The 27583-nt window shown below is 38.2% G+C and overlaps 1 pseudogene; it reads right to left on the bottom strand.

Annotated features, from left to right (window-relative positions):
* Positions 1–960: 960 nt before the first annotated feature.
* Positions 961–2705, bottom strand: LOC138310079 (uncharacterized; annotated as a pseudogene).
* Positions 2706–27583: the final 24878 nt, after the last annotated feature.

The following is a 27583-nucleotide window of genomic DNA, read 5'->3' as shown; positions in this document are numbered from 1 at the left end:
TACATGAGAAAACTCATGCAAAATGTTGACGAAACGATGAGTGTTGCGTTGATATGAATATAAGTTGCGTTGATATGAATATAAGATGAAATGAGAAAACGTTAAGATTTTGTTAAAAATGCCAATCACTTTGAGATAATTGAAAATACGATTATGTCTCACGGCATGAAACAAAGTGTACATGTCGGAGACATCATAGTTCTTATCTCGTATGTGTTTAAAATCAATACAATGCAATTAAACATGCTCCACTGTGAGAGGAGAATCACATGCATGGCATGTAGGAGGATCCTCCCCCCCTCAATAGATAGGAATGTGTAAAATATGCGTGTTCAATTCGGAGCCGAGAGAGAACAACTTCCTCTCTGCGGTCTCTCCGACTGAACATATTAGGATTAAGTGTAGGTTATATATTTTAAACAGTTTACTGTTTGTTTCGGTAGACCACCTTTGTTGCCAATAGTGTTTAATGGCTGACTGAATGTAAGGTTTGATGTCTGTGTAAGGTAGTTTCAAATGTGTTTGTGCTAGGCGAAGAGCAGTCTTAGCTGATTTATCGGCCGTTTCACTTTCCCTTTATACCCACAAGCCTGAGAATCCAGAGATAAGTAATTTGAGTTTTAGAAAACAATCGAAATGTTCGGATCAAAAGATTTTGGATTAATTTGTTTCTAGGGCTTCTTGATTTCAAAGCCTGAAGAACTGGAGAGAGTCGGAACAGATGATTGCCTTTTCAATGCGGCGGTGTTCTTCGATATGGTCAAGGGCCAGACCGATAGCACATGCTTCCGCAGAGAAAATGGAGCAACATCCGGGAGTCGGATAGAGGAACAGTGATTAGATGTACAGCATGCTGCCGCAACATTATCACCATCTTTTGATCCGTCAGTGTAGATCTGAACATGGTCAGGGAAAGCACTAACGCACTCTCGAAAGGAGGATTTATGTTCTTGCCTCCTCTCACAGTGGAGTCTGCGTTGATTTTGGCGGTTTGACACTCTGTCTCTTGTCGCCTAAAAGGACCAGAGGTCCTAGGAGCTGTTTGACGAAGAGGATGTCGGAAACCTCTGGCGGCATACTGGTTGTTATAGGGTTGGAATCTAGTCGGGCCTGGTAACCGCTGGAGAGGTGACTTATAGTTGTTCCTACTGCCTCTATGGCCCCCTCTGTAGCTTCCTCTATTAGCCCCTCTAAGACTTGGCTGTAACTTGTGTGTAATGTTTTTGGCATCAGTCAACTCTCCGATACGTTTATCCAGATCATCCCCAAATAAAAGATCACTGACTGGGGTGTACTCACTACAACATATAATGAAATGAAATATAGTAGAAATATTCGCTATGCAGTGAGACTTGGCATTTGTAATAAGCATGTAATATAACATGTATATATATTCGTCATAAAATTCGAGTATAATTCCAAAATAGAAAATATATTTTTTATATATATTAGAAACTTACCTGCACAACTCTTTGTAAGACTGGTGTAAATGTGGCTGAATAGCCTCTCGTCGTCTGACAGTCAGATCTGTATATAGTATTTGGACGAGTTTGAACGAGTCCATTGCCAATTTCATACATTCTGATATATCTCCACCGAAAATTGGCCTATTCTCCGTCCTGCAAGTATTCATATTGTCAATCAAACATAGCAGGGGAAAAGAAAGCGAACATGCCACGCTCTGCAAAATTTGGAGCCCCACGTCCAAATCTCTCGCGTTCCGTGTCATGCTCTGCCAAACGGCTTTGTTAACATGAGGAGTTTTAAGTGTGGAGCAGTTCCCTGGCCGTTTGTGCAATTCTAGTAAAGCTTTACGTTTCTCTTTGGAAATTTTCACACGAAAACCATTGCTGACAGCGCTGGCAAGACCTTCCGAAATATTTGGTCCTCATTTGTCCTCTGTATCGAAAAAATCACTCAAGTCCGAGATAATGTCCTGAGACGTAGGCTCTACGTCGGAAGCCACAGCTTCATCATTAACAAAGTTGTCCAGATCATCTAACCCGTCTGTGTTTTCCGTCCGATGCACAGTCGGAGTTTGCTTGGGTATAAACCCTGACATATGCTGTTGTAAAAATGTAAACATTCTACGGAAGTCCGCCATGTCATTAGGGCTCTGTCCCACAGTAAATGCGCCCGGGGAAACAGTGTCGGTTGAATGCGCCTGCGCAGAACCAGTATCAGGTGGACATGCCGGAAGTGAAGTCTCACAATGGCGGTTGTCAATGTTTTCGACGATAGCCTCTGTGACTAGGGCTTCGTCATCCCCATTAGCTGGTAACTCAACGTCACCGGACACGATCATATTGGACCTTTAATTGGCAGAATTGCCGATGAAATCATGGCGCAACCCAGAATTGGGTGGTAAACTCACCAAATTAGTCTCATTTGTAGGCACTGACCCAGAATTGGGTGAACACGCCATCTTGGCTCGCAACACCTCGAGCAAAATGTAAACAAAAACACGTGGTTAACACGTGTAGTGTCACTGAGAAGTCTATAAAATGTCACAAAATGATCACGAACGAATAAAGCACAATATACCAACAATAAGGACTGTCAGAAAATCGTAAAAACACCGAAATTGAGTAAAGTAAAATCCAAGCGAAAATCTTCTGTTGAGAGCTGATCACAACAAGAGTATGTACTGAATCACGTGACTTGCGCATGTCATCTCGTGGGATCTCTCAGCGTGGTTGATTTGAAAAAATAACCTATCGGGTAATTGTTAATAACAGTCATGTAGATATTTATCTGTTTTACAATAATGTTTTCCCCATTTGAACTAATTTATTCTACAACTTCGAAAAGGTAAAGTAGAGTTATTTCCCCTTCCCTCAGAACGTTCGAGTAACGTTGGGAATATGGCTAGAGTTATTGCCCTTGGCTAGTTCCGAGAAAATGGTGGAATCGAAAGTAAACAAACCGGAGAAGTTTGACGGAAGTTTAGTTGGTTGCTTGTAGCTATTTGATGATTGGATTTTTTTATGTTATCTTGTAAATATTTTAAACAATTTTTGTTGTTAACATGTATACATGAGAAAATAATGTATGAATTTATTATTGAAGTTATTATTGAAAACATTAGGCAACATTTGTACTTGCTAAATTCACAACATTGTTGGAGGTAATAATAAAAGAATATAGAACATATGTAACAAGAGGCCAGAGGGCCTGTATCGCTCAAACTGGTTTGAAATGCCAAGTAATGTTCTGAATACAGGTTCATTGTTTCTTTTGTAAAGGAATTTTAATATTTACCTCTATATCCCCTATTGGCCCCACCCCTCCTGCCCCCAGGGGGTCAGAGCCAATGTTCTGTTCTCCTTCCCCCAAGGATGTTTATGGCCAAAATTTGGTCACAATCCAAAGCAAAACTCTAGGACAAGTAGCGATTTATAGGATTTACCTCTATTCCCCCTATTGGCGCCCGCCCCTCCTGGCCCTCGGGGCGATCAGAGCCAAAATTTATACAAATTCTGTTTCCCTTTCCCCCAAGAGATGTTTGTGGCCAAAATTTGGTTACAATACGTGCAGATACTCGTAATGACTAGTAGCGATTTAAAGGGTAATTTACCTATAGTTCCCCCTATTGGGCCCCGCCCCTCCTGCCCCCGGGACCAGTGCCAAATTTATTTATAATACTCAGTTCTTATTCTCCCAAAGGATATTTCTGGGCCAAATTCGGTTACATTCCATGCAGAACTCTAGATGACTGGAGTATGCGAATTTAAAGGATTTATCCTCTATTTCCCTATTGGGCCCCACCCATGCAGACCCCCGTGGGGTCAGAGCCTAAAATTTATACAAGTTCTGTTCCGCTTCCAAAAAGGATGTTTGTGGCCAAATTTGGTTACAATTCATGTAGAACTCTATGACTAGTAGCGATTTAAAGGATTTACCTCTATTTCCCCTATTAGGCCCCGCCCCTCCTGCCCCTGGGGGATCAGAGCCAAAATTTATACAAGTTCTGTTCTCCTACCCCCAAGGATGTTTATGGCCAAATTTGGTTACAATCCATTCAGAACTCTAGAACAAGTAGCGATTTAAAGAATTTTACCTCTATTTCCCCTATTGGGCCCTGCCCCTCCTGCCCCGGGGGGTCAGAGCCAAAATTTATACAAGTTCTGTTCCCCCTCCCCCAAGGATGCTTGTGGCCAAATTTGGTTACAATCCATGCAGAACTCTATGACTAGTAGCGATTTAAAGGATTTACCTATAGTTCCCCTATTGGGCCCCGCCCCTCCTGCCCCCCGGGACCAGTGCCAAAATTTATACAAACTCAGTTCTTATTCTCCCAAGGATATTTCTGGCCAAATTCAATTACATTCCATGCAGAACTCTATGACTAGTAGCAATTTAAAGGATTTACCTCTATTTCCCCCTATTGGGCCCCACCCCTGCAGCCCCCGGGGGGGTCAGAGCCAAAATTCATACAAGTTCTGTTCCGCTTCCAAAAAGGATGTTTGTGGCCAAATTTGGTTACAATTCATGTAGAACTCTATGACTAGTAGCGATTTTTAAAGGATTTACCTCTATTTCCCCTATTAGGCCCCCGCCCCTCCTGCCCCTGGGGGATCAGAGCCAAAATTTATAAAAGTTCTGTTCTCCTACCCCCAAGGATGTTTATGGCCAAATTTGGTTACAATCCATTCAGAACTCTAGAACAAGTAGCGATTTAAAGAATTTACCTCTATTTCCCCTATTGGGCCCTGCCCCTCCTGCCCCCGGGGGGTCAGAGCCAAAATTTATACAAGTTCTGTTCCCCCTCCCCCCAAGGATGCTTGTGGCCAAATTTGGTTACAATCCATGCAGAACTCTATGACTAGTAGCGATTTAAAGGAGATGTTGACGGGACGGACGACGGGACGCCGCGCCATGACATAAGCTCACCGGCCCTTCGGGCCAGGTGAGCTAACAATTAATTATCAAGATGACAATGTTTACCTCCATCCTATGTTACCCTGTCCTATGTCACCCCTGTCCTATGTCACCCCCTGTACTATGTAACCCTATTCTATGTCACCCCTGTACTATGTAACCCTTTCTTATGTCACCGTCGTCCTATGTCACCCCTGTCCTATGTCACCCCTGTACTATGTAACCCTATCCTATGTCACCGTCGTCCTATGTTACCCCCTGTCCTATCTCACCCTGTCCTATGTCCTAGGACGTCACCCCGTGTGCGGTTGTGATTACCGTGATAAGCCGAGCAAAATTTTTAAACTGTCAAAAAATTTTCCAATGCAGTCACTTGTACAGATGTTGAACGCCACATGACTTAATAAAACGGGGTTTGACGTAACAAAACTTCACAGTGCGTACGAGCCGTACTTTTGCACCCCGTTCCGTGGTGGAACGGGCCAGCAATCACGTTCCCCGGAATCTCACAGTGATTTCAAGTTTGTGTGACGTTCTGCTGCGTTTTTTTTTTCAACGTTTTTATATCACGGTTTTGATGCAGATTGGCTGCACGTTTTGTGCCGTTGTATCAGGTTTATCAAGGTTTTAGACGGCAAGCCAAGGTGGATGATAACCGTTTTGATGCCAATCTGTTAAGACACCATCACGGCTTATAGCGGTTGAAAGTCCGACGTGATACGGCTTGTTTACGTCTTATTAACGGTCTTACGTTGCAAGCAATATATGATGGAGTATCATTGCCTGGCCTGGTACATATTCGCTACTTCATGGAATTATTTGTATAAATAAATAGAAATAGTCATTATCAATCAAATTTAAACTCTCAAATTATATATCAAAACTATTATTGCAGAATGCAGAGTAAGTGAGAACCATTACAAAAAAAAATATTTACATAGAAACACTTGGCTACAATAATTATATATTTATACCAAATACATTTAATATTTTCATTCTTTTAACACATATTCGGCAATAGATATTGTTTCATTTGCTCAAAAAAGCCCGGCATCAGACTTTTATCCCTAGTAAGCCTTGGCGGACCGTGAAAAACGTATCGGAGCTTGATCAGAACGTGTAACACGTAGCAGACCTCATCAGATCGTAACAGGCCTAGAGAGAACGTAGTGGTATCCTTGATAGACCGTGCTGAAGCCGTAGTGTACCTTTAACGTCCAGGAACAACACTTTCCCCTATATCCACGGTCCATCACGTTATCCATAAAAGACCGTGGCAAAACTTCATAAGACCTAGCTCAACTTGAATACAGAGACAAAATTCCACGGCGCACCACGTTTTGGGCAAACAGGGCTACCGTGGTCGCCGGGAACATAGTGTAAACCTAGCATAACGATTTCTATGCCCATATTAAAAACAAACGCGTGCAATTAATATAAGGACAGAGCACGCAGGCACGAGACCAAGCACTTGACCCAAATAGGACATATCCTCGGATACATTGTATTAACAACTACTTATAAGATGTATTAAAAAGCTTCTAAATCCCGATTTCCATGAACTGATAAAAGAACACGATATCCCTTTGTGTGTCGAAACAAAAACTGACGATCGTGACCAATTAGATGTTCCAATTGGATATGATTTTCATTTAAATAAAGAACAAAATTCAAACATAGGCTAAAATATACAAATTTGTCTTAAAGAAATCCATCAAAATCATTCACTCTAATTCCGAAATTGTACTAAAAATAGTCAACTTCAATGCATTGATTGGGTGTTTATGTCCCCCCAGATGGGTCTGTATATTCTTCCGAAGATTCGTCTGATGATATAGAAAACGAACTAGCTAGTTTTTCAATAGATGTACCTAACATTTTTAGTGGGCAATGCAACTTTAATACCAGTACTAGTACGTTATCCTGTTATAACATTCCGGATGAGAACGTCCTTAACAACTTCCGAGGTAGATGGTATTTATGCTTATCAAAAACTTCTATCTTGTAATGTTCCATTCCACAGAGTTAACAGCGATGTTGGTCGTACTAACAGGTTTAAAATTGATTGAAATGTGTAAAAGATGCTCTTTATTTATCGGAAACGGTCGACTCTACCAAGATCGTGGCATTGGAAAGAAGAACTGTTAAGTCTATTATGCAAAGTTGAAACTATTAATTTCATAAATGATTTTGAAATATGTGATTTCAACCCTATGATTTCCGATGTATATTGTCAAATACGAATTTGCATCGATTGTAAGTCATTGCATGCTAACAGGGTCCATGATGATCCTGTAATATTCAATTATTTGAAATAGGATGATAACAAGAAAGGTGAATTCACAGAAGCGATCGATGCCAAATAATCGAGGTTTTAGGTGAACGAGTAAACAGTCTGAAGAATGGAAACATTATTGAGAAGAATAATTTGACAATATTGTGTCAGACCTGTGTAAAGTTATGCTATATACTTCAAGGACGACTATTGATTCTAAAACATTATATGTAATGAGTATGTTGTGGGGTGATCGGGTGGTGTAGTTGTTAAGCCACTCGCCTTTCACCTAGCCGGCCGGGGTTCGATCCGTACCACGGACGTGAAAAGTTAGGGGTCTCCTGCCCGATCTCCTGGGTTTTTCCGGACACTCCGGTTTCCTCCCACACTTAGATCCCCTTACATCCGGGCTATCGAGAGTGCATCCTCGATACTCCATGGGTTCCGACCACTAACGATCTAACTACATGTAACTTAATAACGGTAAACTGTGGTTGACTGTGTGGCTTTTAAGTAGGTCGTCGCTCTCTCTGTAGTCTTCAAAGGACATTTTTGCAGGCCTGTGATTGGTTCAGATTTGTTCCCCTGAGCTGCCTCCAGTTTTACTACGAGATAGTCGAGGGTTGTAGTGATAGTAATTGATCGGAACCCTTGGAGTAATACTGAGTAGGTCGAGAGTGACTTGCATAAGTTGTATAACTTTGTTGCGTAATCGATGTAAATAAAAAAAAGTTTATTATTATTAAACATACGTAAAACAGAGAAACGATTTATGTGAAAGCAAAAATCTAAAAAAAAACTTGGTTTAGATACGTGTAGAATGCACGCATAACTGCCACGAGTAAGTTTTTATTAAGGAGCAAGTCCCGAACTTTAATAAAGAATATCAAAATGTGTATTCCAACATGACGGCAGTGGCGGCCCATCTTGAACTTCATATCGACCCAAAAAAAGACAACGCTTGAATCGGGATCAAGTCAGGATCTTATTCAAGCAAGTTACCAGCCATATCGCACCGGTAGGAACTTTTGATAAGTTCAAAATGTGTTTTTCCAAGATGGCTTCTGTGGCGCCCAACTTGGATTTCGATATCGACCCGAAAGATAAAAATTCTTTGTCTGTTAACCGATGACAGGATCATTTCAGTCAAGATTCATCCGAGATCGCACCGGTAAACCTGAAAGAAATTCATAATGAGTGTTTTAGTCAAGATGGCGGGTGTGGCGGCCATATTGGTTTATTCCGAACGACCCGAGAAGATGAACAACAACACATTGTCATGACCATGTCAGAGTCATTTCAGGCAAAGTTTTCAGCCAAATCCGCACCGGTGTAGAAACTTGAGAAGAAGTTCAAAAATAGATGTTTATCAAGATGGCGGATAAGGATGTACACCTCTGATAAGGTCCAAACTTTTCTTGCATTAAACTTTTTATTTCTCAAATAGATAATTTGGAAAAAAGAAGTCCATACCATAAAATTGAAAATGGAAGAAAACACGTAATGGTCCGTGTGGCTCGTTTATTGAGCTTTTGACACTCAAATGACCCTTAGTGGACAAAACATTGGATTTTATGGGAATTTGCTGTATTTTACCATATTAAAGCCATAATTTCCTCCTAATGGATTGTGGTGTTTTGATATGTATGAATGTAATGTAGAATTCATTGTCTAGAATGACTTCGTTAAGAACTAATATTTTTTTTCTCAGAATAACAACATATGCTACCCCTACCCCTTAATTTGTACGTCCTACACAAGTGCATTTACCATTTTCAGCCCATTTGTTTGCCAAATTTATATCCCTTTAAAGAAAAATGTTACTGGTATAGAAATTTTTTGTTAATATTTTGCCATATCCGATAGGGAAACGGTTTGTTGTTCTCATTCGCAAAATCAGGAAATAAAAATTGTTTGGTCTGTGTGCTTACTTTTATTGCCACCATTTTGAATTTTTGTTATTTTTCCAGTATTATTAGAGGTAAAAAATAAAAGTGCCCAAATTACCATTAAATGTAAAAATAAAGTCACAAAATTGTAATCGTTTCACATATTGATGCTCAAAATTTTAATTACTACGAACCTAGTAAACGATTTGCATCAAAAATTAGCTCGATACAGCTAAAAAATGCCGGCGCAGTAATTAAAATGGTAAAAACTTGTGGCTCTACTTGAAGCGAAAAAAGATACAATTTCAAAATGGCCGCCAAATGGGCCATTTCTTAAAATCCCGTTGTATAAAAAAAGATCTACTGAAAATAGAAATGTAATTTTTGTGACAAAATTTGCATCTGGCAACTTGCTACAGATACTGATTAAATTATATTTGAAAATCTCATAACTTTCTTTGTATCTGTGTTTGAAACGAGACTTCAACGGGACTGAAACCTCAGAAGAATACATCCTTAAAGCTATATTTACATTTTTATTACTGCAGTCCCACTATGTAACCTCACCAACCAGTTTGCAGTCATATAAGCATTGAACGTCTTTCGGTTGGCATTCATAGCCAATATAAATATGCCAACTAGACAAAGGCAAACCCAACATGAAGCTAGCGCTTCATTGAATTTGTCTCTGTCCAGTTGGCATTCATAATATACAACAGTTGCTGACTTTTAGAAAAGCGGTTCGATACAATATGTGAGAGTTGGTTTTAATGGAAAAAGCTTCCTAAAACTAAAAATCGTAAGGTAAATAATATTCCAATTACTAAAAAATATGTAATGAAACAATCAAATCTTATGTGGAATATAAACAAATAATCCAAACTTGATATTACTTGTTATAATAGGAGTCAGACAAGGTGATAAATTATCTCCATTTCCTGTTTTACTATTTTCCCCTAAATTATATTGAGCGTGTTCTTTGCAAATGATAATTATGATGACTTTTGACCTTTAGCCAATAAACAAGCGAAATTTGAGTCAGAATTCTTAGTGTTTAAGTTGAACTAATTTGTACATCTTATAAGCTGATGATTGACACAGTTTTTTTTTTTCTTTATGCCAGAATTACTTCCGAAGTGTATTAACAAAAAGCCCTTGAAGATTTTTTCAAAAAAACTGCAAAGTGTGGAAGGCTCCGAGGTAAATGTGAAGAATAAAATAGTGTATTCTAAACGCAAATCCTAACAATAATCATATGGAACTTAAGTTCAAACGACAAAGTCATATTGAAGAAGGTTGATAGTTTTTTAGCTATCTAGGTGTAACTTTCGCAATTACATGTTTAGATTTTTTAATACAAACAGGAGCTTTTTTCAGTCTATCGCAAGATAAAAAATCAACATCTACCAGTTGAATTTTACAATTAAAACTGTTTGATACATTAGCATAACTCCAATATAGTGTTATATTGGATATGAAATGTGGGGCTACCGAGAACATAATAAACCATTGAACAAATTCAGTCTGAAATTTTAAGGATTAAAATCTACCCCCTCCTAATTTGTATGATTGATATAGAACTGGGTCGATACCCTTTTGAGATAATTGTTGTAGTTAAGTATGCTGAACATTTATAACTCAATTTTAGTTGATCGAATCAAATTAAGTGTCTTATTAACCATATTAATGTTTAAGCCCAGTTTTAATGCTAATGCGTAGACTTCAAATGGTTGAGTACCTATTTTAAGACATAGGACAAAGTGCGGGTTTCCATAACACACGTTCAGCAGATAACCAATTCCTATAAAAAAAAACTAAAATAAAATACTATATTCTATCAAAAATAATTACTAATTTCATTATGAAATATGAAAATATCTGATATAAAAATTGCGTCTCTAAATGATATTAAAATTGTCATTGATCATCTTTGTTACAATGATTTACACTACTATATTTAATAGATTTTGTTTTTTTCTGTAGTTTCGTAAACCACGGACAACAACGAAATTATTCCTTCACAACGACAAATACATAATACAGTAGGGGAAATAAAGACTCTCCGTATACAGTATGAGTGAGATTATATACTTTAATGTCACTGACGTCCCGAGGTTAACTGTTTACGTCGGCCTGGCATACATGTAAAAACGGAACAAAGATCGGAGTATGAACAGATAGCAAATGGAATCTGTTTATCACTAGTAAGTCTAAGGCGCACATTTTGATATGGAACTTAACAAACCTGTGTGTATTATGTATAATGATGTTGTGTCAGGTAACATATAATATAATCTCAGAAGAGCAAATATTTCGACATTACAATCGCGGAAAACCATAAAGCTTCAAGGAGCAACCTATATCTATATTTAAATTTTTCCTTGGATTTCATCTACTGATGGATTTCAACATATGTTAAGCATATAGAAAATGTCTTCACTTTCAATCATATAATATCTACATGCTTATCCCGTTATGCATAAATTTATTTTTTTTTTTGGGAAAGTCGTGTCTTATTAGCAATGCTTTTCCAAATTTAGGGATAAAATCCATCAATAGATGAGTTCAGGAAAATTCGAAGAATAAATCAAAATTAAAAAAAATCATAGAATAATCAGAGAAAAATACCATGACGAAAACTTATTGTCCCCTTGACTGTTATCACAGTTAGACCATATACTATTAAAACAGCAAAGTAATGTGATTTAATATTGTCTGTCTTAATTCAATGTATAATTAAATAACACAATATGTCAAATTGTCCTTTTATTTCAAAACAATAAGTATATTGTGTGACAATTCATGGCCTCCTTCACAACATTTACAACGAAAATGTTTCTTATACAGACCTACTGTCCCGGTACTTCAGGGTGCAATTAGGATAACTTGCATGACAAAATATATACTACAACAACTTTGTGCTTAAAACATTATTGTTTGACAGTTGTGATTCTACAATTCATTTACAGACGCAACAGTAAGATCCGGTAATGGGGGCCACGGTGGACGAAGTGGTTTAGTGTGTCCCGACTACAGTTTGGGGGAAGTAGGTTTCGGCTCCTGGATGAACAGTTCGAGTTATAGTATTTAGTATAAAGCACGCCCGCAAAATATCAGGTTGAAGTAGATGGAAAAGTGCATTTTAAGGTTTACCCATTAATAATATATTGGTAATTTCCGAATATACGGATGTATGTCCCCTGTTTGGTGAACTGACAACGTGTAACGTTATGGCCACTTGTATTTTTAGATTTTTCCAAAATTTAATGAACTTTTATTGCAGTAGTATTTATGATATTCTTATAATTTCCAAAATAAGAAATGGATTTTTTATTATATCTTTTTTCAAATTCACATTCATACGACATATTTTCATAGTACACATTAATGAGTTTTTTTTCATATGTTTCAAAATAATTTCAACTCTTCAAATGATAATACTCTGTACAAAATGACTTGCATGTGAATATTCCAAATATCAACAAAAAATCCGAATTTATGAGTCCTGAGATTAATGTAATGCATGTATATAACATTAATAGTGGGCAAATGCATTTAGGGTTACCCAACTCCTGGGCGCCTATTGACGGATAAAAATGGTGTCCGACATAATTACCAACAAGCCCTCCACATCTGGTCGGTGATTTTTTTCATTGTACTCCGGCTTTCCTCAAACCAATAAACCTGGCACGTCCTTAATGACCTTGTTTATTAATAGGGCGTAAAACTAACAAAACAAACAACAACAGTCCGGGATACTATCTTTATTTTGTAAACTGTTTCTTTACTCTCTCTTAATGCAGTTTCCCATTAATTAAGCATAAGCTTGTTTCGTCTGCTTGAGTCACTTTGCCTAATGTACAATTCGTCCATACTGATACTATATTTCCGATATATTTAATATATTTCCCATGAATTGTATGCATACATATAGGATATTTTAATCGGCTTTCATCGGGGATCTAAAAGACATGTACGTACAATAATGACCCAATAAACTATTACAGTTTTAATATCAAAACATAAAGAGAAAATATTGAATTCGATTATCCAAAATAGTCCAGTTATTACATTGTACATCTACAGTATGTTATCAGAAACAGGTATAAAGTTTCACTTTGTCTGATTACCTTGAATAACCACGTGCATGCTACATAAACAACCCATATTGTTGCTATGCGAGACACGCTAACGTATCAAATGTCAACTGTGAATCAATCCACGCTAACGTAAAGCGGTCATTGTTTAATAGTGTCAACTCGTCCCATGTAATAACACGCTGGCGAGAAGTCTTTGTTTCAACATTCGTAACTTCTTCTTCGTTTACGTTGTCAGTTGAATGAGGTAGAAGCATTCCGAATAGAGGAAGCTAATATCAACCAATCAAAAATAAGCATCTCTGAAGTATGTAATGTGATATAGAAGGCAAACTGAAAAATAGTGGTATTAAAAATCAAATTTGCTCTCGTACAAAATATCTAGAAAGGTTGTTTTTTTGGCAACATGCATATTACTAAAGCAGTCAACAATAAACAGCCCTACGGTATCAGTATACTTATATATGTCCTAATTACAGAGAATATTAATAAAAATGACGCGTATCCCGAAGTCCTGTATTTTTAAACTCCATATATACACGACTCGGTTTTCAAAATCATAAAAAAATATAATTGTCACTTCATTTTGTAAAAACATGCTATGAACGATAAGATGGTACCCCATTGAAGGCTGCATAACGTTTTTAGTCCAAAAACATCATTAATTATATCTTTAAAATGTGATCAAAAATTAGGGGGACAGTCTTTTTGTCCCCCTAATGACGGTGTCTCCCTAAGTCATATATATCATAGGACTTTTGTCCACCTAACTCCTATTTGCGAGTATATATATATAGGTTTTCTATGTTTGTCCTTATAATATTTTAATGTTGTGTCTGTACTGGGATGCTAATACAGCCAACATGAACACGGGTAAAGTGCGGTCTAGTTCTGACTTCTGAAGTCCTGGAAGCTGTCACTGTAGCTGGGACGACAGCATATGTTATATAGGTGGTAGAGATGAATGTTGAGAAAATAGGTCCCCCGTTGTGTAGCTGTGAGGGAGAGCAGACGTGTTTGGAACAGTCGCCTGTATTTGAACAGGGCTAAGTTAGATAATAGCAAAGAATAATCTCATCGTGTGCTATGTAGAATTATGACTTATGTATATATAATGTAAAATGGCAAAACAAAACCTGGAATTGTATGTATTACGTTTCCATGTACTTTACAATATATAATGATACTTACAATACAATGTGTATATGCGATTTTTTACATATGAATCTCTAAATAAATCTATAAAACTGAAGTCATTTTGAATTTTGTTACTTACACTATACTTCCAATATCCTTTTCACGCTTAATGATATACAAATACCCTCCACTATGCAATGGCAATGATGAGAAAGAAAAGGTTATGTTAATTTGATACTTACATAAAATGCACGCATCCATGTAACGTTAAAATGATATAAAAAGCTGTCCAGTCAGAAAAGGCAATGATGAAAATAAAGCAACTCCAATCGAAAAATATCAAATTAAGTTGTTCATCTTGATTGAAACACTCTATCCTTGGCGAAGTCCCATTATCTAAACTACAGTTGAAGTTAAGGACACTCTCTTCTGAAATACAGAGATTTTGAAATACACCTTCCTTTTTCAGTATAAACACGAATGCAAACCATCCGTATTGTATTCCGCCAAAATAAAAATATTTCTAATAAACTTAGACCAACAACAGCAATGACGATTTTGTTGTTAGTACATCCCATATTCAAGTTATGAAGACAACAATATCGATGTTAACGGTTTTATTTGAGAAAAAAATCACAGCTGGTGATGACATAAAATGAGATGAAAACTTACATCATGTCTGCAACCATAAACACTTTTATCTCCTATAATCTAATATTTTTTACTAATTTTAATATTTTTATAAACACAAAACATCATGATAGGGACTTTTGACATCCGAATATCAACTTTCATCGTCGAATCAATATCTACGTTCATCTACCACCATATCAACATATTTGATACTACGAACAGCAGTGTTTAGTATAAATATGTATCTTCAGCTGCTGGCCATTGAGGGAGTAAGGAAAATCAATACTTTATCTCGTTTTTTATTACAGTATACATTTACCTGAAAGCACAATATTGCATATCAAACTGAATACATATGTTATAACGAATATTTTGTTTGTTTTTGGCTTTTTGAGTTTTACGGCACATCGAACAACGAAGGTTCAGCTTAGGGCAAACTACACGATCATGCATTAATAATCCAGGATAAGTGTGATCAAGGGTAGGGAACAAGGCAAGGTAAGGACGAAATGGTCTACAAGGTTGTAAACGTTTTATTTAGAGTAAAAAAAGAGGTTTTGCATGGTGATAAAATAGTGTTGTTGTTTGCATGAAGATAAACGCAGTGAGAGACTAACTAATGCATCCAAAGTTTATTGATAACGCTGAAAATGTTGCGCTGATACGATGAATTTGATCATGATGAGGAAAACGATCATATTTTTGTTTAAAAAACCGGTTGTTTTGGGGATATAATTAAAAATACGACTTATGATGTCTCACGGCATGAAACAAAGTGTACATGTCGGAGCGACATGCTTAGTATCTATATCTCGTATGTGTCTTAAAAGTCAAGTAAGGAGACTACTTGTGATAAATTGTGTGTTCGACAGTGAGAGGAGCAATCTCCACATGCATGGGCATGGTGGGAGGATCCTCCCCTTTTCAAGTGAGCTAGGAATGGTGAAAATATAGTGTGTGTGTCAGTTCGGAGCGAGAGAGTGTGTCGCACCTTCTCACTCGTGTCGTTGTCTCTCCGGATTGGACAGTTTATGATTAAGTTGTCTATGGTTCGAATTGTTATAATGTGTTATTGGTTTGTTTCGGATAGCCCCCCCCTTGTTGCCAAAAGTGGTGTTTGATGAGCTGACAGAATTGAAGTGTTAGGATGTCGGTGTTATGGTAGTGTTCAACATATGTTTTGTGCACTCGGCGAAGAAGCAGTCTTAGGCTGCTTGATCATCCTGGTCTCATTCCCCTCTTAAACCCACAGGTTACTGGGCATCCTGCATATCAGTAATTTGAGTTTAGAAGATAATAGAAATGTTCGGATTAAAATATTTTGAATTAGAGTATTTCTAGGGCATCTTGATTTCATAGCCTGAAGAACCGAAAGAGAGTCTGAAACAGATGATTGCCTTTTCAATGCGGTGTTCTTCGATTGTGGTCAAGAGCCAGAACCGATAGCACAAGATTCCGCAGGAGAAATGGAGGCAACATCTGGAAGTCGGATAGTGGAGACAGTGATTAGAATGTACAGCATGCTGCCGCAACTTTATCACCATCTTTTGAGCCGTCAGTGTAGATCTTAACATGATCAGGGAAAGCTCTGATGCACTCCCGAGAAGGAGAATTTATGTTCTTCGGGTAATGCACTGGACTTTGCCCTCTCATGCAAAGATAAGATTATATCAGGGTGTGCTATGAATGATGCCGATGTGATGGGTAACACCCGATATGTTGGTACTCGTATCTTGGTTGTCGAATTGCATATTTTTAGTTCCTGCAAAAACATTGAAAATTCGCAGATGACTCAAATGTTTGTGAATGAGATTCTTGATCTTTTCTGAATATGATATGGGGGGGGTGCGTGGGTTGTTTGTGGATTAAATACATGATCGAATGCTGGGTTGGTGTGGATTGGATTTCTCAGTTAGCTAAGTTCTACTGTATGGCATAATTTCTTTCGGTCGATTCATCCTAGCAGTAAGGCTCAATAGCCTCCACATGAGAGACTCATCACAGCTTCGTTGTTCTTAAAAAAGCTCCAGAGTGCTCAGACGCCTCAATAGTCCCTGATTCTGGATAGGAGGTCAATCATCTGTAGAGTAAGAGAGACTGCGAGCCGTATCCCAAAGACATACTCGAGCCGTAGTCACAGTTTTTGATCTAAATAAGTGTCCGGTAGATACCCAGAAGCATTTCACGGTCTGCACCCCAATCAGAATGGGACAGAACACGTAGACTGTTCAGCGCCTTCGAGCACTTATCCTTAAAGATGCTCCACCGCTGACAAATAGTATTTTTTCACTATTAAAAACAGGAGCAGACGCTTTAGTATTTTTCTTCAGTAATAAAATTTACTTACTTTACACCATTACCACCATTGATAAGTTTGAGCTTTTCACTTTACTTCAGGTTAAAAATATAAAAAAATAATAAATTGCATCCCGAAAAAAATCCGTATCACTATATCCTATATGGAATGAAGTACTGGATGTGAATGCACCAAAGGCAAAATACATTATTTTATATCATTTTTTGTGTTAATTAGACTATTATATACACGAATAAACACCAATTATTGTTCAAATGATGAATATCATTTATGCTCAATCGGCGGGCTGGAGCAATCTTTAAAGGCATGTGTATTATGGGGGCGCGTGGAACCTCTAAGGACAGGATTCGAAATCAAAAATAATTCCAAGAAAATTCGTGCGCGTTGTTCATCCCTACTGGAATTTTAATTCCATAGTGAGGCCTTTGAGGTCATTGAGATTCTGTTGTGTGTGGTTGTTTGTCGTGCTTGTTGACTGGAAAGGTTGATATTCATGGACAGCGCTTTTGATCTTGATAAAATCCTACAGCAATTTTCGGATAGCCCAACTATTCTGTAATTTGACTGAAACATATCGTTGAAGTTGTGCCGTATCTTGTGTCGTGTCATGGTTTTTTTTATATCTAGAACAGATAAAAAAATCTTCCCACAAATAGAGACCCATCCGTGTAGATTGGCTCAAGGACATTAACTTATTCTCCTGCGTTAAAATTTAATTCGCCAAAAAAGTCGTGACGTGGTACCAGGATACCCACCCCAGGTGGGACTACCCCATCCTCACTAGCTGCTCCTTAAGTGTTTCTTGAAATAAGTTGGACCGCGTGTCGAACTAGATTGACATGCCTGTTTCAGATATAATCTCAAGATGATTGAACTATGAACTTTGGCAAGAATTACCTACACGTATACCGATATTCAGATGGAGATCGTTTCATGTATTCCATATTGCCCAAGATGTGTCGTCGTATGCCTTTTTTCAAAGTCAAATGAAATACGACCACGCAGAGAGTGTTCCGTATTCTTGGCAAATGCTTCTCGTTATAAATGGTTTCTAGCGTCATAACTAGGTGGTCATAGCCGTCCCCCTGCAGTCCCCCGCTTTGACAAAGGACTTAAAATAGATTGTTTGAGTTCCGTGGAACCCAACGTAATCTCAGTATATATCATACGGAGTTAGATTTTTACAAATACAACACGTCAATGAAAGATAGGACGATAGAAATTTGCACCTCATTTAGGCTAACATTTCCCGGCCTTCGGAAGGAGGTTATTGAATACGTAGAGTAACTTCCAAAGACCACGGGATTGCTGTAATCTACGAAATTGACGATATAGTCTACTTTCACTATTTGGAGGTTTTAAACTTAAGACGAGCGTCTTGTCTTTCCTTTTTTAAATATTTGAAAAACTTTTGCGAATGATTTTTGACGGCTTGAAAATTTATAGTCAAAATTATGGCAAATCACTCGTCAGCTGATATCGAATTTGTGATGAAAATACTTGGTTTTTGTGTAATGAGGGTGGGAGGATGGGCTGTTGCGTTTGTCTTTTCCCTCTAATTCTTAACCAATCATTTCCCAAACTTTCTTCGAAGATGTATTGGAGTTAATTTTTGAGACGTACTCTTTCCAAGTACTTTCTTGTCGGATTTGATAGACCTTCGAGCTTTTGCTCTCCAAATTTTAAAATTGTTATAGTTTGAGACGGTTGGCGAAGCCAAGTACCGCCTCAGAGCTGAATTTCTACCAGATCTATTGATGAATCATTTGAGAGAATAAACTTTGTAGGTTTTGGCACAGATTTTGGTATGGTTTTTGTAGCGATAGAAGTGAGCGCTTCTGTGAAAATTTTAATGGGGTCATCAAGGTTCAAAAATTTATCCTCGATGAGCTCTTCTGCGCACAAGGTTTTAAATTGAACCAAGTCCGCCTTATGTAGATTCTAACGAGGAATAGGCTCCTCAAGTTTTGGTGACCCTATGTTTTTTAGTATAATTGGAAAGTGATCGCTCCCACAAAGATCATCGTTGACCATCCAATCATAATCCAGAAGAATTGATGGATGGCACAGCGATAGATCAATGTGGGTAAGCGAGCCAGAGGCAGGGTGTAAATATGTTGGGGCATTGGTGTTATAAAGACATAAGCTGTTTTTATTAATAAACTCTTCGATACGTCTACCTCTATCGTCAGTGCCTGGGGAGCCCCAGATGCTATTATGACCGTTAAAGTCACCCATGATAATATATGGCACTGGTAGTTGTGATACGATGTTACTCAGTTCATCACAAGTAAATGGAGAATTTGGAGGTAAATATATAGAACAGACTGTTATTTTACGGTGAAGAGTTGCGCTTATAGCAACAGCTTGTAAGGTGGTATTTAGCTGAATGTGTCTGTGAGGGACGTTTTTATGCACCGCCACACCACCTGATGCGCGGCCACCTGTTGTTGGGAGTTTTTGTGTAAAGTGTAAATTGTCCGAAATTGATGGTGTCTTTCAGCATTATTTCTTGAAGGCAGAATATGGATGGGTTCTTTGTTTGTATAAGATGTTTTAATTCCTCTATGTTCGCTTTAAATCCGCGTATGTTCCATTGTATGATAGTGTTTGTCTCTATGTTGCTCCTGTGAGGAAGGCTCTGGGTCCTGTCTCCTGGCCGAGACACACCAAAGTCTATAAAAGTGGTAGTTTCTGCACCTGTTTAGCGCTCAGCATACAGGGAGTGGGACGCCTGGTTCGCCCGTAGTCCGCTAAACCTGCCTATATTATTAGGCTTTTTAATTTTTTTTTTGCCTAATATATAGTCAGCTCGCGGTACCTCTTAAAATGTGAAATCGTAGGCCAGATTTGGCCTACGCTACGTCAGCGGTATATTTCTAATATATCGTCCATGCAATGCCGGGAAAACATACACATACCTATATATTGGGATCTTATGTACTCCACTGCCCCCATGTTACATCCCATTTATGAAATTAAACAACTCTGCACAATGAAATACTTCCGAGACCCTTCTATTTCACACACATTTGTAATGGCCGCCGTATACACATTTAGTAGAGCAAACGGCAGCCAATCAACTTCGCTTCCGGTTTTATTTTAAAAAAACCACGTGTAGTTGAAAGATAAACAAAACTCAACTGTGTATATGCTACATGTATATGCAACGTGAATATCGCGAAAGTGATGCGGTACCAGCAATAGTCGTGTTCAATTTAAATATTTGACAACATGTCGTGTATATCGACCATAATTTCATTATAAAAACTCTAACTGGCTAGCATTTTGTTTATCTTTCAACTCCACGTGTTTTTTTTTTTAAATAAAACCGGAAGCGAAGTTGATTGGCTGCCGTTTGCTCTACTAAATGTGTATACGGCGGCCATTACAAATGTGTGAAATAGAAGGGTCTCGGAAGTATTTCATTGTGCAGAGTTGTTTAATTTCATAAATGGGATGTAACATGGGGCAGTGGAGTACATAAGATCCCAATATATAGGTATGTGTATGTTTTCCCGGCATTGCATGGACGATATATTAGAAATATACCGCTGACGTAGCGTAGGCCAAATCTGGCTAACGATTTCGCATTTTTAAGAGGTACCGCGAGCTGACTATATATTAGGCAAAAAAATTTAAAAAGCCTAATAATACAGGCAGGTTTAGCGGACTAGTTCGCCCGTTGTCAGTATAATGTGACTTCACGTAGGTTAATAATAAATATTAGTCCGGTAAGTACACCCGCAAGATCGATCAGAAACAAGACAATCCAAACTAAATTCACGATTGACCCTAAGCCACCGCCTTCTTGGAAATCTACGCACCAAGGTTTGTTTGTTTGTTTGTTTGATAAGTTAACGTCCTATTAACAGCTATGGTCATGTAAGGACGGCCTCCAATGTATGCGGTGTGTTGCGTGTATGTTGTTCGAGGTGCGTGTTTAGGGAGACTGTGGTATATTCATGTTGTGCCTTCTTGTATAGTGGATGTTCCTGCAGGTAGGGCGTTAGAATTGTACCTGCTGCCCCTATTGCATGATCGTAAAAGGCGACTAAATTTAGGATATTATCTTTTCTCTTCTTCCTAATTGACTTTAATCTTTCCTAATGCCTCCCTTGGCACCGCCTCATTTTTGGCCTTGAGTTGAGCGTTCGCCCCTGTGAGGAAGGCTTTGGTTTCTGTCCCCTGGCCGAGACACACCAAAGTCTATAAAAGTGGTAGTTTCTGCTCCTGCTTAACGCTCAGCATACAGGGAGTGGGACGACTGGTTCGCCTGTGTCAGTATAATGTGACCGGGTGGGGTGTGTTGTTTGGTGTCTTCGGCGGCATGCTTCAGTGATATAGCAATATAAAAAGGGCAACAGTTCCACTATACAAGAAGACACAACATGAATACACCGCAGTCTCCCAAAACACGCACCTCGCACAACATACACGCAACACACCGCATACATTGGAGGCCGTCCTTACATGACCATAGCTGTTAATTGGACGTTAATTAATGAAACAAACAAAAAATGTATAGGGGAACTGTTGCCCATTTTATAGTGTTATATCACTGAAGCATGCCGCCGAAGACACCAAGTAACACACCCCACCCGGTCACATTATACTGATGCACCAAGGGCTCAGCATGACCAGCCGATTGATAATACAGGGCCCATATTACCTCTCGTCTAACCGGAGTCTGAAGCCAAAGTAGTGTGTAGCAGTAAAAAAAGGAAGAAAAAAGAGCAAAACCTATTCAACCGCCAGGACCTTCTTCCCCCGGAGATGCAACCCACGGCAAACAGGTTGGCTCAAATTGGAGCTACTGTGAAAGCCTTCAGCTACACTGATATCACGCGGACGCACATCACACCCCCAAAAGTGGTGTTCATCCGCAAGAGATCAGTGCACCCAGTCTCGGGACGTGGACCCAGCTTTCATGGAGACCATACCGATAAAAACAGATGTCACTGGGAAAAAAACCGAGTAACTGTGATAATTACAAATATCAACTATAATAAAACGTTTATCTATTCAAGTGTTAATATATTCTTTTCATGACAATTTTCATCCACACATAGTTCCACAATGATTGATGTCCAATATAGTTCAATGTCCTTAAATTTCGCATCATTATTGACACATGATTTTTTTAATGATGAAAATAAAAGCGACCATCTATTATATATTTATCCGAAAAGCAATATTCCTAATTAATTAAAACAAGTCAGGGCTATAACGCCTATTCTCTGCATAATTATGTAGTAAGTGCGATGTTCTTTATAGTAAATTTTGCTATATATATACCTGAGTAGAAGCCAAGAGTCATGTCTAAGCGTTTTCTCCCCCACTCAAATCACGTCATGACTTAACATATCCACTATGATATCACATATCACTATATCTAACTACATATGTCACGGTTATTATATTAGTATGTAGATAAAATATTCTGACTGAGATGGGGCTGCAGTAGCCGAGTAGTTAACATGTATCGACATATTAATACAAGCCCTCCACCCTTGGATCGCGCATGTAGGGCGTTAGAATTGTACCTGCTGCCCCTATTGCATGATCGTAAAAGGTGACTAAATTTAGGATCTTATCTTTTCTCTTCTTCCTAACTGTCTTTATCTTTCCTAATGCCTCCCTTGGCACTGCCTCACTTTTGGCATTGAGTTGAGCGTTCGCCCCTGTGAGGAAGGCTCTGGGTTCTGTCCCCTGGCCGAGACACACCAAAGTCTATAAAAGTGGTAGTTTCTGCTCCTGCTTAGCGTTCAGCATACAGGGATAGGGACGACTGGTTCGCCCGTTGTCAGTATAATGTGACCGGGTCGGGTGTGTTGCTTGGTGTCTTCGGCAACATGCTTCAGTGATAGAGCACTATAAAAAGGGCAACAGTTCCACTATACAAGAAGACACAACACGAACATACCGCAGTCTCCCAGTACACTCACCTCGCACAACATACACGCAACACACCGCATACATGGGAGGCCGTCCTTACATGACCATAGCTGTTAATAGGACGTTAATAAATCAAACAAACAAACAAAATAATTTACTCATAATTTTTTTTATACGATTATTAAGTACACTGAAAACTGTATTGTTCATATTGTGTTTTCCTCTTTCTGTATATTGTAATGTTGTTCCTTTTGTAAAAAATTTGATCAATAGTTCAAGAAGAAAGCAATGCTAAATAAATATCATGTATTTTTTTTATACATTGACACAAATAGTTGATCTTTGATAAAAAAATATATCTATACTTCTATTTAGCTACACGTATGTAAAATATCAGTGTTCCAATAAGAATATTCTATCGTATGTAATGTACTCATTGTTATGCTGAAAACTAATACAAATGTCCATGGAAAAACATAATTCACTTTGAGGTGTTTTTAAAGCGAAAATTACCAATTTAAACGTCGACGTCCTCTAATGAATCATATTTTCATTTGAAATAAAAATAATTCATTAAGATATTTGGAACGTGTTCATATATATTTAGTTAATATGTTTAAATAATTATGTCATGTGAGTTAAGGATGTCTAAATATCTTTAAGTACAATAAGGGAAATATGTTAGTCATAACAAACACAAGCTTAGGAATATATATAACGATAATGATACGACTGAACTGGCATATTTAATATATAAACTGTTCTCAGACGAATCATGGTTTCAAAACGAGAGAGAGCACCTGCCCAGTAGATTTCATTATTATCAACTAAATTCTGATGATTGCATTATATAAAGCGATTGTCTGGATGACATAACATTTATTACCTGGTTTACGCCTTAATGATTTTATACATGTTATCATAACATATTACAAATAAACGCACTATACATCTACATATAAAATGAGATCACGTGATTTAAATAATACCATGAATTTTATGTCAAATATAATGACAATATGGCCTTGTTAACAAATCATGTGTATAACGATTACAGTATGGTCCAATTAATTGTCCAATATAAATAAAGTATGATCCAATATAATTAAGTATGGTCCAATATAAATTAAGCATGGTCCGATTTAAATTTAGCATGGTCCAACATAAATTTAGCATGGTCCAATATAAATAAAGTTTATTCCAATATAAATTATGTATGGTCCAACATAAATCAAGCATGGTCCAATATAAATTAAGCATGGTTCAATATAAACAGAGTATACAATACACATGGATAATGTAACTGGCAAGATGTGTATCGATATAAAGGGGGATAATTGTTTGTTTGTTTGATTAATTAACGTCCTATTAACAGCTATGGTCATGTTTGTTTGTTTGTTTGTTTGATTAATTAACGTCCTATTAACAGCTATGGTCATGTAAGGACGGCCTCCCATGTATGCGGTGTGTTTTGGGAGAATGCGGTGTATTCATGTTGTGTCATCTTGTATAGTGGAACTGTTGCCCTTTTTATAGTGCTATATCACTGAAGCATGCCGCCGAATACACCAAGCAACACACCCCACCCGGTCACATTATACTGACAACGGGCGAACCAGGCGTCCCACTCCCTGTATGCTGAGCGCTAAACAGGTGCAGAAACTACCACTTTTATAGACTTTGGTGTGTCTCGGCCAGGAGACAGGACCCAGAGCCTTCCTCACAGGAGCAACATAGAGACAAACACTATCATACAATGGAACATACGCGGATTTAAAGCGAACATAGAGGAATTAAAACATCTTATACAAACAAAGAACCCATCCATATTCTGCCTTCAAGAAATAATGCTGAAAGACACCATCAATCTCAGACAATTTACACTTTTACAAGCATGTTGCCGAAGACACCAATCAACACACCTCACCCGGTCACATTATACTGACAACGGGCGAACCAGTCGTCTTACTCCCTGTATGCTGAGCGCTAAGCAGGAGCAGAAACTACCACTTTTATAGACTTTGGTGTCGGTGCCAAGGGAGGCATTAGGAAAGATAAAGTTAGTTAGGCAGAAGAGAAAAGATAAGATCCTACATTTAGTCGCCTTTTACGATCATGCAATAGGGGCAGGAGGTACAATTCTAACGCCCTACCTGCAGGGCAGACATAAAGAAAAATACTTTATATCTTGCATATTCATTGTTTAAAGTGACATATTAAACAATATAACACCGACAAATAAGTGGATATAAATCCATACTCACTGGATAATTTTTGTTGACTGGCTAAAATGGTTAACTAAGAATGACATTACTTTGTTTGTTTGTTTGTTTGTTTGTTTGATTAATTAACGTCCTATTAACAGCTATGGTCATGTAAGGACGGCCTCCCATGTATGCGGTGTGTTGCGTGAATGTTGTGCGAGGTGCATGTTTTGAGAGACTGCGGTATATTCATGTTATGTCTTCTTGTATAGTGGAACCTTTGCCCTTATTATAGTGCTATATCACTGAAGCATGCCGCCGAAGACACCAAGCAACACACCCCACCCGGTCACATTATACTGACAACGGGCGAACCAGTCGTCCAACTCCCTTTATGCTGAGCGTTAAGCAGGAGCAGAAACTACCACTTTTATAGACTTTGGTGTGTCTCGGCCAGGGGACAGGACCCAGAGCCTTCCTCACAGGGGCGAACGCTCAACCCAAGGCCAAAAGTGAGGCGGTGCCAAGGGAGGCTTTAGGAAAGATTAAAGTCAGTTAGTAAGAAGAGAAAAGATAAGATCCTAAATTTAGTCGCCTTTTACGATCATGCAATAGGGGCAGCAGGTACAATTCTCTAACGCCCTACCTGCAGGGCATTACAAACTCGGAAGTAAAATCAAAATAAAGCTAGCTTACCAGGCAAATGTTCCAGGCGTTGTAAGTAATATGCCAGACAGGACAGATATATGTATATATATGTTATTATAAGCATATTAAACTGTCTTCCTATGAAATGAATTGTCTATAAAGATGAAAGAGCTTTGCAGAAAATTATCTCAGGCCAAAACAAAAATATATCTGTTTAGGGTTACCCGACCGACCCTAATACGCCGATTCCGGGATACAAGGAACTCTTCTTGGTGGGAGGTAGAAATTGTTGATTTGGTCATGTTACCGCGAAAAATTTAGGGCACATTTTTCCGTCATGGCGGTGACACTTATAGGCAGAGAATACCAATGTTCGGGTAAAGGTCATAGTCGGTAATACTTGCTCGATAACGGAACTAAGAAAAACTGTTATGTTTTGTGTTTTTTATTTGTTATTGATTTTTAGGAAAATGCACCAAGGTAAGTTATGAAATATTTGTGAGTGAGACGTCAGATACCGCTGATTTCCAACTGCTAGGCGACAGCTCCATTTGATGCCGTAATTTACATGTCATTTTCTTATGAAGTGTCTAAATTCAATTTTCGTGCATATTTAGATTAAATTTAATACAATATGTTCCGATAATTAATGTTAATTGTTCTGTTTCTGCTCCTGCTTAGCGCTCAGCATACAGGGAGTAGGACGACTGGTTCACCAATTGTCAGTATAATGTGACCGGGTGGGGTGTGTTGATTGGTGTCTTCGGCAGCATGCTTCAGGGATATAGCACTATAAAAAGGGCAACAGTTCCACTATACAAGAAGACACAACATGAATATACCGCAGTCTCCCAAAACACGCACCTCGCACAACATACACGCAACACAACATACATGGGAGGTCATCTTTACATGACCATAGCTGTTTATAGGACGTTAATTAAACAAACAAACAAATGTCTTGTAACAATGTTAGCAAAATGGAACGTAAGTCATATGAACAGAGATCCTCAGACGTTGGAATCAAGCATGTAAAATAGTGCAATTTCCCTAATCCGGTTACCATCTGTGGCTATGAGATGATTGTCTGCAAAGCTCTGGCTTCTATATAGATCGGCCCTGCAGGTAGGGCATTGGAATAGTGCATATTGCATGATCGTAAAAGGCTACTAAATTTAGGATCTTATATTTTCTCTTCCTAACTTTGGCACCGCCTCACTTACAAGTACCTTTGCCGAACCCTTAGTCCAGTTAAACTTCATATCATTGCCAATTTTATCGTCTGATCCTTTTTTAGGTAAGTTAACAGCTTTTGCGACTATATGAAATGATCAATTTCGTTTTACATTCCCATTTTAAAAATTAAAAGCCGTTCGGAAAGGTAGTGGCCCTTTAAACTTTACACGTCCTTAAATCAACGTGTTAAAGATCACGGACAGAGCATAAACGATACTCATCATTAAACTATATACAGTCAAACCTCGATGATTCGAACTCCGATGAATCAAATTTCTTGCTATATCGAAATTTGGTCCAGAATTTCTTCACTACATCTGCCCTGCAGGTAGGGCGTTAGAATTGTACCTGCTGCCCCTATTGCATGA

The sequence above is a fragment of the Argopecten irradians genome, chromosome 16 (genome assembly GCF_041381155.1).
Source record: "Argopecten irradians isolate NY chromosome 16, Ai_NY, whole genome shotgun sequence".
Classification (NCBI taxonomy): domain Eukaryota; kingdom Metazoa; phylum Mollusca; class Bivalvia; order Pectinida; family Pectinidae; genus Argopecten; species Argopecten irradians.
Note: the sequence above shows the minus strand (reverse complement) of the source record. Positions and strands in the feature narration are given on the sequence as shown.